Here is a 17,230-nt window from a genome sequence, read left to right as displayed (position 1 = left end):
TAACAGAACACTATGTGCAAAATTTGAGCCAAAGCGGACAAAAGCTGCGGCTTCCAGGGACTCAAGAAGTCAAAGCAGGAGATCGTTTGATATGGAAGCTATATCTAAATCTGAACTGATATGGCCCATTTGCAATCCCCGACGACCTACATCAATACGAAATATCTGTTAAATTAAGTGGCTAGCTTTACGCGTTCGACCGCTATCGCGATTTCGACAGATGGACGGGCGGACTTGGTTAAATTGACTCAGAATATCGAGACGATCAAGAATATATTGGGTTGCCCAAAAAGTAATTGCGGATTTTTCATATAGACGGCGTTGACAAATTTTTTCACAGCTTGTGACTCTGTAATTGCATTCTTTCTACTGTCAGTTATCAGCTGTTACTTTTAGCTTGCTTTAGAAAAAAAGTGTACAAAAATTATATTTGATTAAAGTTCATTCTAAGTTTTATTAAAAATGCATTTACTTTCTTTTAAAAAATCCGCAATTACTTTTTGGGCAACCCAATATTTACTTTCGTTATCAAATATTTCGAGGTGTTACAAACGGAAGGACTAGGTTATCATATCCCCATCCTATGTGGTGGTGGGTATATTAATTCGTAGTTGATTTGGTTCAGTCCAGACACTTTGTTCCGGGTCATCTATGACTACTGCATTAAGTCAATATGAATCTTGCCCTTGCTGATTTTCTCCACCAGAACGTGAGTAGCTATCTCGCTCCGGTGGAAGTTTAACTAGAAGACCTCAATCATTGGTTGTCCATTAGATGGGCGTCTTGGAAGAAGTTCATGTTCTCCTCGAAATATTCGCCTAACACCCCATAAAGTAAATCTATTTTTGATCGTGATGACATTTTTAGTCGATCTAGCCATGTCCGTCTAAACTGTCTGTCGAAAGCACGCTAACTTTCGAAGGATTAAAGCTAACTGCTTGAAATTTTGTACAGATACTTTTTATTAGTGTAGGTCGGTTGGTATTGTAAATGGGCCATATGGGTCCATATTTTGATGCAGCTGCCATGTAAACCGATCTTGGATCTTGACTTCTTGAGCCACTAGAGGGCGCAATTCTTATCCCATTTGGCTGAAAATTTGCATGAGGTGTTTTTTTTTTCATGCAAATGCAAAATGCAAATTTTGCCCATGAACATTCCACTAAGGAACAGGGGCAAACTTCTCACATATCAATAAGTGCAGTCCGATTCAAGTTTTTAACTCAATGATAAGGGGCCTCCTTTTTATAGCCGAGTCCGAACGGCGTGCCGTAGTGCGACATCTCTTTCGAGAGAAGTTTTACATGGCATAGTACCTCACAAATGTTGCCAGCATTGGGAAGGGAAAACCACCGTTGACAATTTTTTCTGATGGTCTCGCCAGGATTCGAACCCAGGCGTTCAGCGTCATAAGCGGACATGCTAACCTCTGCGCTACGGTGGCCGTCATGATTTCCAAAAACTGCTAAGCATGGTTGAAATTGGTCTATAACCTGATATAGCTGTCATATAAACTGATTTGGGGTCTTGACTTATTCAGCCACTAGAGGGCGCAATTCATATCCGATTTGGGTGTAATTTTGCATGTTATGACTTCCAACAACTGTGCTAAATATGGTTTAAATCGGTCTATAACCTGATATAGCTGTAATATAAATCGATTTGGGGTCTTGACTTCTTGATCCTTTAGAGGACGCAATTCTTATTCGATTTAACTGAAATTTTGCATGAGGTGTTTTGTTATGACTTACAAAAACTGCACTCAGTATGGTTCAAATCATTAAACGTTTTGATATAGCTGCCATATAATCCGATCTGGGGTCTTGACTTCTTGAGCGTCTAGAGGGCGCAATTCCTATCCGATTTGGCTGTAATTTTGCATGAGGTGTTTCGTTTTGGCTTTCAATACCTGTGCTAAGAATTGTTAAAATCGGTTCATAACCTGATATAGCTGCCATATAAACCGATCTGGTATCTTGACTTCTTGAGCCACTAGAGGGCACAATTCCTATCCGATTTGGCTGAAATTTTCCATGAGGTGTTTTGTTATGACTTTTAGCTGATGTGCTAAGTATGGTTCAAATCGTTCCATATCCGGGTATATCTGCCATATAAACTGATCTGCGGTCTTGACTTCTGGAGCCTGAAATTTTGTACAATGGCTTCTCACATGACCTTTAACATACGTGTCGAATATGGTATGAATCGGTTTATAGCCTAATGCAGCTCCCCTATAAACCGATCTCCCTATTTTACTTCTTCAGCCCCTAAAGTGCGAAATGCTTACTAGATTTGGCTGAAATTTTACACAATGACTTCTACTATGGTCTCCAATATGCAGTTCAATAATGGTCCGAAATGAACCATAGCTTAATGTTGTTCCAATAACATAGCAATTCTTTTCGTTTATCCTTTGTTTGCCTAAAAAGAGATACTGTGGAAAGAGCTCGACAAATGCGATCCATGGTGGAGGGTATATAAGATTCGTTCACACTCACCTGTTTCCATTTCATTATTCTTTCTGCAAAACAAACGTTTCCTCTCTCCTTCGCCTGACGCATTGCTACTGATTGTAAATTTCAGAAAAGCGGCGATGGTGTTCAACGGGACTATTCGGAACATAGAATTACATGTGGATATTCGTTGACTAGGTCATATTGTAATGTTGGATGAACAACTCCTGCCAGTTATTTATGGGGGAACACATGAGAGACCTCCGGTGAAACCCATGAAAGAAATGTAACTTCATTACAAAAACAATAAAAAAGTTCTGGCACCACATTAGACAGACAGACTCTATTAACAGACATATTGGGTTGCCTAAAAAGTAATTGCGGATTTTTAAAAGAAAGTAAATGCATTTTTAATAAAACTTAGAATGAACTTAATCAAATATACTTTTTTTACATTTTCTTTCTAAAGCAAGCTAAAAGTAACAGCTGATAACTGACAGAAGAAAGAATGGAATTACAGAGTCACAAGCTGTGAAAAAATTTATCAACGCCGACTATATGAAAAATCCGCAATTACTTTTTGGGTAACCAATAGATTTACATGTGGATATTCGTTGACTAGGTCATATTGTAATGTTGGATGAACAACTACTGCCAGTTATTTATGGGGGAACACATGAGAGACATCCGGTGAAACCCATGAAAGAAATGTCATTTTATTACAAAAACATAAAAAAGTTCTGGCACCACATTAGACAGACAGACTCTATTAACAGACATATTGGGTTGCCCAAAAAGTAATTGCGGATTTTTAAAAGAAAGTAAATGCATTTTTAATAAAACTTAGAATGAACTTTTTTTACACTTTTTTTCTAAAGCAAGCTAAAAGTAACAGCTGATAACTGACAGAAGAAAGAATGCAATTACAGAGTCACAAGCTGTGAAAAAATTTGTCAACGCCGACTATATGAAAAATCCGCAATTACTTTTTGGGCAACCAATAGATTTACATGTGGATATTCGTTGACTAGGTCATATTGTAATGTTGGATGAACAACTCCCGCCAGTTATTTATGGGGGAACACATGAGAGACATCCGGTGAAACCCATGAAAGAAATAGACAGACAGACTCTATTAACAGACTTATATGTCACCCCAATCAGGCAAACATTATTGACTTTCAGGCCGACATTTATATAAATTCCTATAAGATGTTCAGATTATCTTCGACCAAGCATATGATTTTCTATTGAGCAACTTTAAAATGTGAAACTCTTTCAATATAAACGCAAACTGGGCTTTGGATAAAAACAGATTAGCCTTTCTAATGGCAAAAACTGCATAAGCCCAACATTTGAAATTTCAACTAAAATAGGTTTCATTATCTCACCTTGTTAACCAAGCCAACTGAGCCCAATAAAACAATTTGGGCAAATTTGTCACCTAAGACACCAGTATGGCCCACGCAATTTAAAGCCCATGCTTAAACAGCTTACGGAAATTTAATTAAAAAGCTAAGCCATGGAAACTAGCCCAAACATTGAAATTTTTAAATCTTCTTCTAACTGATTTAAGTCAGTTCAGCTAAATCAGTCCGTAATTAAGTTAGTCATTCACTTGGCTCAAACAACAAAAAAAAAAACCTAAAACGCCACCGCATCAAACACCGTCATCACCGGCATGAAGCATTCTATGACGTCTGTCGTCGTCACCTCTACATGGCCATTATACCACTGCAAAAGGCAGAATGGTTGGCGGCATTGTCCCAAGCCTTCTTCTCCCAGCAACATCATCATTAATATTGGTGGTGATGGTGGCGACGGTGATAACGTCAGCGCTTTAGCTGGCGTCTCCTCACTGCAAAAACTAATCAATCTGTTAAACTCTATACCAACGAAAGCGCCTTTTAAAGAGTGCAGAATGGAACCTGGTGGCGGCGAGTTGCTAAAATATTGTCCAACACACAGGCCCATTTTCGGATGGTTTTGTTTGGTTTGACTTGGGCTTAATGCCTTCTATGTTGACTATCTAGTGTTGGTTTCAATATGTGCTTCTATGTGCTTTCTATTTGCCATTCGCTTGCAAATTCGTTCATTCATTTTTGGTAATTTTACTACGCCGTGTTTTGTTGGTGTTGGCGTATTTAAGCCAAAAGCCCACATCTGTTGGCAGACCATCCTATCCTCCTCATTCACAATTAGTCAGTCGTTGGGTACGCATGGAAGTGGCAAAATAAATTAAGCACGTGATAAACGCTACCAAAAACAAAAATCAGCGAAACATCCATCCGACCAAGCGTCCACTTACTGTTTCACTAGTCAGTCACTTTGCCTAGTTTAGGCCATTCTCACACTTGTGCACCCTCGCACACGGGGGCACTTGGGCAGATGGAACACTGATAATATTGCAAAACCAAACAAAAAAAAAAAAAATAACATAAAAAAAAACAAATTTATAAATGCAGAGATGGACAACATTTAAGGTTATGAGGGGGGGAAGCCATAGCAAAAGATTTACAATACCATAGGGCTTAGTTCATTGTTCGAACTTGAGGAGGGACTAAAGACACCCATAACCCTTAGGTGAACAATCGACCCTTGAATTCATTTACGGTTCGGCCAAGCCCAAAGTTGCAGACGCAAATTTCATTGAGAAACAACAGCGAGAATTATCTCATTTAGAGACACCTTTAAGTAGAAGTTGGCTGAAAGCCTTAAGAAGTAGAAGATGAACTATACCGGACCATATTTTGATATATCTGCCATATACACGGATCTCTCGATGAAAATTCTTATGAGTTGTACTAGACCCCTCGCTCCATACTTGGATATAGCCCCCCTACATACTGATCTCCCGATTTTAGATGTTGGACACTTAATATTGGGTTGCCCAAAAAGTAATTGCGGATTTTTTAAAAGACAGTAAACGCATTTTTAATAAAGCTTAGAATGAACTTTAATCAAATACACTTTTTTTACACTTTTTTTCTAAAGCAAGCTAAAAGTAACAGCTGATAACTGACAGAAGAAAGAATGCAATTACAGAGTCACAAGCCGTTGAAAAAAATTTTCAACGCCGACTATATGAAAAATCCTCAATTACTTTTTGAGCAACCCGATAGTTGCGTTTATTAACAGTTTTCGGAAGGACGACTTGTATTAGACCCCTTGAAATCCGAATATTTAGATATATGTTGGTTATGACGCCGAACGCCTGGGTCCAAATCCCGACGGGAAAATCAGAAACAAGTAAAAGCGTGCTAAGTTCGGCCGGGCCGAATCTTATATACCCTCCACCATGGATGGCATTTGTCAAACAAAGCATTTAGGCAAGCAAAGGATAAAAGAAAATACTTGCTATGTTATTGGAACACTATCAAGTTATGGTTCATTTCGGACCATTATTGAACTGCATATTGGAGATCATAGTAGAAGTCATTGTGTAAAATTTCAACCAAATCTAGTAAGAATTGCGCACTTTAGGGGTTGAAGAAGTAAAATAGGGAGATCGGCTTATAGGGGAGCTGCATTAGGCTATAAACCGATGCATGCCATTGCATCGACACGTATGTTAAAGGTCAGAAGAGAAGCCGTTGTACAAAATTTCAGCCAAATCGGATAATAATTGCGTCCTTTAGAGGCTCAAGAAGTCAAGACCCCAGATCGGTTTATATGGCAGCTATTTCAGGTTATGGACCGATTTGAACCATACTCAGCACAGTTATTGGAAGTCATAATAAAACAGGTTCTGCAATATTTCAGCCAAATCGGATAAGAATTGCGTCCTCTAGAGGCTCAAGAAGTCAAGACCCCAGATCGGTTTATATGGCAGCTATATCAGGTCATGGACCGATTTGAACTATTCTTAGCACAGTTGTTGGCAGTCGTAACAAAACACCTCATGCAAAATTTCAGCCAAATCGGTTAATAATTGCGTCCTCTAGAGGCTCAAGAAGTCAAGACCCCAGATCGGTTTATATAACAGCCATATCAGGTTATGGACCGATTTGAACCATTCTTAATACACTTGTTGGAAGTCATAATAAAACACGTCTTGCAATATATCAGCCAAAGCGGATAGGTATTTCTATCTGTAGAGGCTCAAGAAGTCAAGACCCCAGATCGGTTTATATGGCAGCTATATCAGGTTATGGACCGATTTGAACCATACTCATACAGTTGTTGACAGTCGTAACAGAACACCTCATGCAAAATTTCAGCCAAATCGGATAGGAATTGCGTCCTCTAGAGGCTCATGAAATCAAGATCCCAGATCGGTTTATATGGCAGATGTATCAATACGTGGACCTATATAGCCCATTTACAATCCCAATTGACCTACACTAATAAGAAGTATTTGTGCAAAATTTCAAGCGGCTAGCTTTACTCCTTCGAAAGTTAGCGTGCTTTCGACAGACAGACAGACGGACAGGGCTAGTTCGACATAAAATGTTACGACGATCAAGAATGTATAAACTTTATGGGCTTTTAGACGAATATTTCGAAGAATTACAAACAGAATGACGAAATTAGTATACCCCCATCCTATGGTGGAGGGTATAAAAGTGTTCGACGGTGATTATCCCCTCACTAATATTGGCTACATTTGTGAGCCATTCTGCCATGATAAAACTTCTCCATCGAATGGTGTCGCCCTTCGGATTGGTCATAAAAAAGGAGTCCCTTTATCATTGAGCTTAAACTTAAATCGGACTACACTCATTAATATGAACAAGTAAAAGCGTGCTAAGTTCGGCCTGGCCGAATCTTATATACCCTCCACCATGGATCGCATTTGTCGAGTTCTTTTCCCGGCATCTCTTCTTAGGCAAAAAAGGATATAAGAAAAGAGTTGCTCTGCTATTAAAACGATATCAAGATATGGTCCGGTTCGGACCACAATTAAATTATATGTTGGAGACCTGTGTAAAATTTCAGCCAATTCGTATAAGAATTGCGCCCATTGGGGCTCACGAAGTAAAATAGAGAGAACGATTTATATGGGATCTGTATCGGGCTATAGACCGATTAAGACCATAATAAACACGTTTGTTGATGGTCATGAGAGGATCCATCGTACATATGGGATAATAATTGCGACCTCTAGGGGTTAAGAAGTCAAGATCCCAGATCGGTTTATATGGCAGCTATATCAGGTTATGAACCGATTTGAACTATACATGGCACAGTTGTTGGATGTCATAGCAAAACACGTCGTGCAAAATTTCATTCTAATCGGATAAGAATTGCGCACTCTAGAGGCTCAAGAAGTCAAGACCCAAGATCGGTTTATATGGCAGCTATATCAAAACATGGACCGATATGGCCCATTTACAATACCAACCGACCTACACTAATATGAAGTATTTGTTCAAAATGTCAAGCGGCTAGCTTTACTCCTTCGGAAGTTAGCGTGCTTTCGACAGACAGACGGACGGACGGACAGACGGACGGACATGGCTAGATCGACATAAAATGTCACGACGATCAAGAATATATATACTTTATGGGGTCTCAGACGAATATTTCGAGTAGTTAGAAACAGAATGACGAAATTAGTTTACCCCCATCTTATGGTGGAGGGTATAAAAATGTATCCCCTGTTCCTGTATGGAAAATTAGTATTGGGTTGCCCAAAAAGTAATTGCGGATTTTTCATATAGTCGGCGTTGACAAATTTTTTCACAGTTTGTGACTCTGTAATTGCATTCTTTCTTCTGTCAGTTATCAGCTGTTACTTTTAGCTTGCTTTAGAAAAAAAGTGTAAAAAAAGTATATTTGATTAAAGTTCATTCTAAGTTTTATTAAAAAAGCATTTACTTTCTTTCAAAAAATCCGCAATTACTTTTTGGGCAACCCAATATTTAATAGTTTAGTTCGGCTTGAACGCTTAGAACCTGTTTTTCTTAAGATTTTACTGAGGAAAATAGTCCCCTACATCATGCGTCTGCGGTGAGAATAGAGCCCCAAAGATTTTGACTTGCAATTTTTACTCAGACTTTTTTCAGGTTTTTTTTTTGGATATTTAGGCCTATAACAGCAAAACCATTGAGATTTTCTATACAATACTAAGACGAAAATTGTAGTCAAGACATTAGTTCAGAACTCTCTATTAGAGATGTGCGCGTGAGTAATTTTACTCGCAAACGCTCACGAGAAAAAATGTTACTCACGCACTCTCACGCACAAATTTTTTATTTCGACTCACGTTCACGCACGCTCACGAGACGAAAATTTAACTCACACACGCTCACGTGAAAAAAAAAATGTTACTCACGCACGACTTTTTTATTTCGACTCACGTTCACGCAGGCTCATGAGACGAAAATTTTACTCCCACACGCTCACGAGACAATCACGACTCACGAGGCACCCACGACTCACGTGAAAATCACGACTCACGAGGCACGGAGACTCACGAGAAAATCACGACACACGAAAAACTCATGGTTTAACAAATAATTTTCCACCCAGCGAGTAATATTTTATTTCATGCTTCTCATATCACACAGCATTTGAACTTGTGAACATTAATGTAGAAAATGTATCAGCCCTGCATAACCAGTTATGTGATATTTTCATTTTTATGCACCTGTAGTCAGATTCGTACGTTAAAATACCGTATGATTTGAGAACATGCAAAAAATGTCGGTCTTCGTTTTGAGTCGTGAGTGCCTCGTGAGTATATCGTGAGTGTCACATGGGTCGTGAGTGCCTCCTGAGTGTCTCGTGAGTCGTGAGTGTCCCATGAGTCGTGAGTGTCTCATGAGTCGTGAGTGTCGAGCGAGTCGTGAGTGTCGAGTGAGTCGTGAGTGTCAAGTGAGTCGTGAGCATGATTTCACTCACTCGCGAGAATTTTTATTCAATCACGGTCACGCACGATCACGGATTTGGATCTCACGAATCATGTGAATCACGCTTGACGCGACAACTCCCGAATCACGTTTCACACCTCTACTCTCTAGTACACCGCAAAAGCATTCGAACCCTTCTTTAGGCAGTTTTGGCCTTGTGAAAGTGCACATTTTTCGTGAAAATATTGATAAATTACTACGAACAACTGAACAACTAAAAATGGTAAATCATTATTTTCACGAAAAAATTTGCACTTTCACAAGGCCAAAACTACCTGAAGGAGCATTGGAATGCTTTTGCGATGTACCAGACAGTTCTTAAATATTGTCTTGGCTACAATTAGTATTGGATCGAAATTCTCAGTGGTTTGGCTGTTATAGGCCTAAATATCCAAAAACACAAGACAAAAGTCTGAGAAAAAACTGCACTCCAAAGTCTGGAGAATCGATTTTCACCATAGACGTATGGTCTACGGACTTCTTTGCTCAGTACAATCCCTAGAAAAGTGAAGGGCAGATTCAGGTTTTTTTCCTTCCCTACTAATCGCTCCACCCTAATGTAGGTCTATCTCCATATAGACCAATTTTCCAACTTTAGGTCTTTTGCACATAAAAGGCGCTTTAATCACTCGATTTAACTGAAATTTGGAACAGCTCGCCAAAACTGTAAGCGTTTTTACTTATTTGATTTTACCTAGGTAAGAGAGTTTTTTTCTTTCCCAAATCCCACAATTCTCTGTCATTTAATTACACAACATAACATTATTCTATAAATGTTTTCCCATCTCTGCATTTAAAAGCTCTTCTATAAAATGGATGCGTGGTCGTTCTATAATGCTGAATGAATAATTTCATCATTTTGCTTAACTGGAGTAATAACGCCAAATATTTGAGTATACGATAGAAAGGAGACTTTTTCCACGTTTTGCAAATTATTTATGGAGGTCTCTTCAATAGCCTAACAAGAACAACAACAATGAGAACATCAACAACAATAAACAAATGAGCGAAGAAACAACAATACCAACAATGGTAGTAAAAAAATTCCCACAATCTATCGTAGCGAGTTGAATGAAACCAAAACAAAAGCCCACACATCAACAAACCAATTTTAAAAATAAAAAAATACACGTGGAAAAATTGAAGTTGTGTGAATGAAATACAAATTCCACTTTTACTATAACAAGTTAAAGCGTGTTAAGTTCGGCCGGGCCTAATCTGGGGAGACCATCACTATGATTCTGTTATAAGTTTACACAAAATGAACATACAATAGTTAATGGACGTTGTTGTACTTTACGTACTAATTTTCTACCAAATGTGGCGAAATTTAAACCTCTAAGGTCCGCAGAGCGCTAATCAGAAGATTGGCTTGTATAGACTTATTTGGACAACACTTCCCATGGATGTTGGAAGTGATGGGTAAAGTCTACATACAAAATTGCAGCCAAATCGGATTCCGGAGGCCCAAGATGCAAAATCGATAGATCTGTTCATATTAAGACTATATCAGACTATTCATCTATTTGGACCAAACTGAGCCCAAAAACACCGCCCAAAAACACCACCCCATATGGTACTAAAATTTGAGTTTAAATACCTAGCGGACCACACCAACTGCAAAACTCCCCCAAACAGACATATTGGATGTTCATGTCAATATTGGACCCAAATGAAAGATATTCGGGAGTAGATTACGAATATGAAAAAAATGAAGTCCATGTATGGGAGGTGCCCTCATCCCCAAAAAACGCCCAAATGGGCATATTAACCGACCATACGGGACTATATGGGACTCAAATGAAAGCAATTTGGGAGTAGATTAGGAAATTTGGCGCTTAACCTCCATAAAACACCGTAAATAGGTTATCTGGCCCATCATGACAATATGGGGCTCAAATGGAAGGTATTTGAGAGTAGAAAAGGAATACAGTTTTGGGGCCAAGTGTTTGGGGATAAGCCCTAGCACCCCCCAAACTGAACTTATTTCCCGAACGTATCAATATGGGGCTCAAATGAAAGGTTTTTGGAAGTAAAGAACGAATTTGATACCTATTTTTAGCATAAAGTGACAGAGTTCCATCTCCAAAACGCCCTCCATACCGTTTATATATTGGGTTGCCCAAAAAGTAATTGCGGATTTTTCATATAGTCGGCGTTGACAAATTTTTTCACAGCTTGTGACTCTGTAATTGCATTCTTTCTTCTGTCAGTTATCAGCTGTTACTTTTAGCTTGCTTTAGAAAAAAAGTGTAAAAAAAGTATATTTGATTAAAGTTCATTCTAATTTTTATTAAAAATGCATTTACTTTCTTTTAAAAAATCCGCAATTACTTTTTGGGCAACCCAATATATCGACCAAGGCAACTTTGGCCTTAAATGAAAGGTATTTGGAAGTAGAGCACGTACTTGACATCCCTATTTGGGTGAAATGTCTGAGGTACTATCCCACCCCCCAAAAACCACTCCCCGTCAGATGGTTATATAGACCAATCACGGGAATATAGGGCACAAATGAAACAGGACTAATTGACCAACTATGGTAATATGAGGATCATATAAAACGTATTTGAGAGTATAACACTCAGCTTATATTTACTTCAAGTGCCAAATGCTAAAATACACCCCAACCTGAAAGTATTTACCCACTACAATATAGGAGTCCAAAGAAAGTTATAAGGAAGTAGAACAAATATTTGCCCATGCACGTTTCATTAAAGAACAGAGGCAATCTTCTCACATATCAAAGAGTGCTGTCTGATTCAAGTTTAAGCTCAATGATAAAGGACCTCCTTTTTATAGCCGAGTCCCAACGCTCTGGGAGAAGTTTTTACATGACTTCTATGCATGGCATAGCTCCTCATAAATGTCCACAAAATTAGGAGGGGATAACTACCACTTAACATTTTTCCAAAGTTCTCGCCAAGATTTGATCCCATGCGTTTAGCATCATTGGCGGACTTGGTTACCTCTGCGCTTCAATGACACGAAATGTCTCCATCTTAAAACTCTACAAAAACTGTACTTATATAACGACCATTGCAATATAGGGCTCAAATGAAAGGTATAAGAGCGTTAAAGAGGGCGCAGCGGAGCGGGCCCAGTTCAGCTTTTATTTTCTAAAAACAAAATTTTAATGAAATTTTATATATAAATCTGAATTTGTGTTTGTCTGTTTGATAAACCGATTACCTTGAAATTTTCGCAAATTGTGTAGGTTGGTCTGGAAGTAAACATAGGCTATATAATTTTTGTGATATCGGGAGGGGGAGGACCCTCCCCCTTACCCCAAAAGTATTACCCAAAATAAAATTAGACCGATCGGGACAATATTGGATTCAAATGAAAGGTATTTAGGAGTAGAGTACGAATTTCATAATAAAAGTAGGGTCTAAGTACCTGGGAGGCCACCCCAGTCCCAAAACCCCTTAAAATAGGTTTATTTGACGATCATGACAATATGGGACTCAAATGAAAGGTATTCGGGAGTAGATTACGAATATGGTCAGAAAGAAGGAAAAGGTTTTATAATTTTGTAATATCGGAAGGGGGCGTTACCATTAAAAACGCCACCTAAAATCAAAAGTGGACCGATAAGGACAATATGGGTATCAAATGAAAAGTATGCGGTAGTAGATAACGAATCTGGTATACTCATTTATGTCGAAGTGTAGGGGGTCACCCCATTCCCCAAAAAAACACACAAAATGGGCACATTCCCCAATCATGGCAATATGGTACTCGGTTTGTTTGTTTGCTCCGTATAGACTCAAAATCCACAAAATCGATTTTTCTCGAAATTATCGCATGTTCATGTCAATATGGAGCTCAAATGAAAGGTAGTCGGGAGTAGATTTCGAATTTGGCAAACAAAATCAGATCGAAGTATAGGGGGTCACTCTTATAGTCACCAAAAATAAAACATGGTTTCTATTGTTTGTTGTCTGTTGCCTCGCGGGCCGCATAAAACTCGCCAAATGGATATATAGCTTAGAACAGAGCCAATAATTGCATTTGGGAGTAGACTACAAATTTGATTAAGAACCGAGCAGGGGCAAACTTCTCACACATCAATGAGTGCTCTCCCATTCAAGTTTAAACTCAATGATGATTTTTCATGACCATGCATAGCATGGTACCGCGCAAGTGTCACCAGCATTAAATTTTGTCCGATGTTCTCACCAGGATTCCAATGCAGGCATTCAATGTCATAGGTGGACAAAGGCTATAGTGGCACCAATTCTATATCCACATTCAGGGCGAAGTGTTCCCACTCTAAAAAGATATAAGAGAGTTAAAGAAAGCGCAGCGGGCCCGGTTCGGCTAGTTTTCTATAAAACCTAAATGTTACATTTTTTTTTAAGAAAAAATTTTCGAGATTTTTTAAACAAAATATTAAAAAAAAATTTTTGAATTTTTTTATTTTCATGAATATTTGTCGAAGGACAAACAATTTTTATTCATAAAATAAATACGCATGATGGCTTATTTAATTTGCTCAAATTTTCGCATAGAAATGCTTTTGTAATATAATATAATTTTACCAATAATGATTTTCTTTCTCTTCTTTTCGTAGGAAAAACAGTGGTGAACATTGACCAGTCAAGTTCCCAAAATGTTGACGAAAAACTTCGAAATCTTCCTAAATTGGGACATCTTTTCAAACAGGTGAGATATCTTTTATACGCAATTAGTCATCAAAAAAACATTTTCGGTCAATTTAAATGAAGTTCGATGATGAATTTGAGAACGTCAATTGAGCTGAGTGTTGGTGGTTTTTCACAAAATTTAGTCAAAATGTATTTTCTTCAAATGCATATAAAAAACAGTAAAAAAAGGCAAAAGTACCGACTTTATAATACCCTACCCCTACAAAGTGGGAGCTATATCTAATGCTGAACCAATTTAGACGGAATTCGGCGGATGTTTTCACATGAGTTATTAAACTATCCGTATCAAATTTCCAGCAAATATGATCAAACTGTAATAAATACGGTTGACAAATGACACAATCATTGCAAATTACCCAACATCTGATGAACATATTTATGGGAGCTACATCTAAATCTGAATCGATTTGGACCAAACTCATTGGTAGTGAAAATCGGGCGATATACATATATGACAGCTATATCTAAATCTGGCCCGGCTTCTATGAAATTCACCAGTAATATTAAGAGCCATAAGAAAATCCCTGCTGCTAAATTTCGAGAGAATCCGTTAACAATTGAGCACTTTATTGCACTATTTCTCAAAATAGGACGAACATATATATGGGAGCTATATCTAAATCTGACCCGATTTTGACCAAACTTCTTAGATATGGTGTTAGGCATCGAGGAAAGAGTTGTGCAGAATTTTGTCAGCTTTGGTCAATAAGCGCGCTTGCAGTGGTTCTAGAAATGAAAATCGGGCGATGTACATATATGGCGGCTATATCTAAATCTGAACCGATTTCTATGAAATTCGCCTGTAATTTCGAGAGTCAAGAAAAAATCTTTCCTACCAAATTTTAAGAGAATCGGTTAGCAAATGACCATTTTATTGCATTATTACTGCAAATCGGATGACCATATATATATGGGAGCTATATCGAAATCTGAACCGATTTCTATGGAATTCTCCAATAATGTCAGGAGTCATGCGAGAATCCTTCCTGCCAAATTTCGAGAGAATCGGTTTACACGGGACCATTTTATTGGATTATTACTGAAAATCGGACGAACATATATATGGCAGCTATATGCAAATCTGAACCGATTTTTATAAAATTTACCTGCAATGTTGGGAGTTATAAGAAAGTCCTTATTGCCAAATTTCGAGAGAATCGGTTAACAAATGACCATTTTATTGCAGTATTACTGCAAATCGGACGAACATATATATGGGAGCTATATCCAAATCTGAACCGACTTTTTTCCAATTTCAATTGACTTCGTCTCTAGGCCTAAAAACATGCCCGTACCAAATTTAAAGATGATCGGATGAAAATTGCGACCTGTAGTTTGTACACAAATCAAAATAGACAGACGGACGGACAGACAGACAATTATCATGGACAGACAGACGGAAATAGCTAAATCGAATCAGTATGTGATTCTGAGTCGATCGGTACACTTATCAATGGGTCTATCTCCCCTCCTTTTTGGGTGTTACAAACAAATGCACTTAGTTATAATGCCCTGTACCACAGTAGTGGTGTAGGGTATAAAAATAACCACACCATCGGGTGTAGTTTTCGTTAGTAATGGTATTGCATACAGAGAGTGAGTGGAAAAATGTTGCATTTCCCATATCCAACTCTGGACCGATATGGCGTTTTCAAACCCCAACCACCAACATCAAAAAGATATATCTATGCAAAGTTTCAAGTGGCTAGCTTTACGAGTTTGACCATTATCGTAATTTCGACAAGCGGAAGAACGGACGGACATTGCATGGTTCGAATCAGAATGACAAGAAGATTAAGTTCAATATTTATAGGACTATAAACGGAATGACTAGATAAGTATATCTCCCATCCTATGATAGTGTTTATAAAAAGTCAAGGGGTCTAACGCAATTCACTGTTCAAGACGGTAAAACATAAAATTCTATGCAAATCGGACTATAATTAGATATGGCTGTATATCTAATTATAGTCCGATCCACACCATGTACAGGAAGGATATGTAAGGGTCTAATAAGACTCAACTTCCGGCGAGAACATCAAAAAAAATGCCAGCGGTTGTTATCCCCTCCTAATGCTGACGACTTTTGTGAGGTACTGTATCCATATGAAAGCTTCCCCATAAAGTGTTGTCGCGGCACGCCGTTTTGGCTCGACAATTAAAATGAGCCCCCTTATAAGTTAGCTAAAAAATTTAATAAAACAGCACTCTTTGATATGTGAAAGGTTTGGGTGTTCCTTAATGGAATATTCATGGGCGCATTTACGTTTGCTATACAACTCATTTGACGAAGGATATGTAAGGGTCTAATACGACTCAACTTCTGGCGAGAACATCAGAAAAAATGTCATCGGTTGTTATCCCCTCCTAATGCTGGCGACTTTTGTGAGGTACTGTACCTTCCCCATAAAGGGTTGTCGCGGCACGTCGTTTTGGCTCGACAATTAAAATGAGCCCCCTTATAAGTTAGCTAAAAAATTTAATAAAACAGCACTCTTTGATATGTGAAAAGTTTGGGTGTTCCTTAATGGAATATTCATGGGCGAATTTACGTTTGCGATACAACTCATTGGACAAAGTTTCACCGAAATCGGTTAATAAACGCGTCTTATGAGCCCAAGAACTAAAATTTTCTGGCGGGGGTACTTTGCCCACTCTCCAGTGGCCTTTCGACGCTTATGATGAACTCGGATGCCGAAGAAGCCAACACAGCTTGTTGTGGCAAATTTCAGCGAAATCGGGTAATGGACGCTACTTTTACGGGCGGTAAAACTTAAATCGGAAGATGGGTACATTTGTCAGCCATATTAAATATGGCCCTATCCTGACCATGCTTAATAGGGTCCTAACACAAATTTCAAATTGCTTCCAGAGGCTCAAGAAGTAAAATCGGGGGATCGGTGTATATGGAGCTATATCAGGTTATAGACCGATGCGGGCCGTACTTGGTACAGTTATTGGAAGTAATAACGGAACATCTTATGCAAAATTTCAGCCAAATCGGACAAAAATATAGGCTTGTAAGAAGTAAAATCGGGAGATCGGTTTATATGGAGCTATATCAGGTTAGAGACCGATTCGGATCGTGCTTGGTACAGTTATTGGAAGTAATAACGGAACATCTTATGCAACATTTCAGCCAAATCGAATAAAAATTGCGGCTTGTTAGGACTCAAGAAGTAAAATCGGGAGATCGGTTTTTATGGGAGCTATATCAGGTTATAGACCGATTTGGAGCGTACTATTCACAATT

At 38.4% G+C, this 17,230-nt stretch overlaps 1 long non-coding RNA gene across 1 annotated transcript in view; it reads left to right on the top strand.

Moving 5' to 3' along the window:
• Nucleotides 1–17,230, top strand: part of LOC106094404 (uncharacterized) — a 135,319-nt gene that overhangs the window by 65,488 nt on the left and 52,601 nt on the right. The window contains exon 2 of the long non-coding RNA XR_001222552.2: nt 13,884–13,975. This is a non-coding gene — a long non-coding RNA (uncharacterized LOC106094404). The remainder of the gene's footprint in view (nt 1–13,883; nt 13,976–17,230) is intronic.

The sequence above is a fragment of the Stomoxys calcitrans genome, chromosome 4 (genome assembly GCF_963082655.1).
Source record: "Stomoxys calcitrans chromosome 4, idStoCalc2.1, whole genome shotgun sequence".
Lineage (NCBI taxonomy): Eukaryota > Metazoa > Arthropoda > Insecta > Diptera > Muscidae > Stomoxys > Stomoxys calcitrans.
Note: the sequence above shows the minus strand (reverse complement) of the source record. Positions and strands in the feature narration are given on the sequence as shown.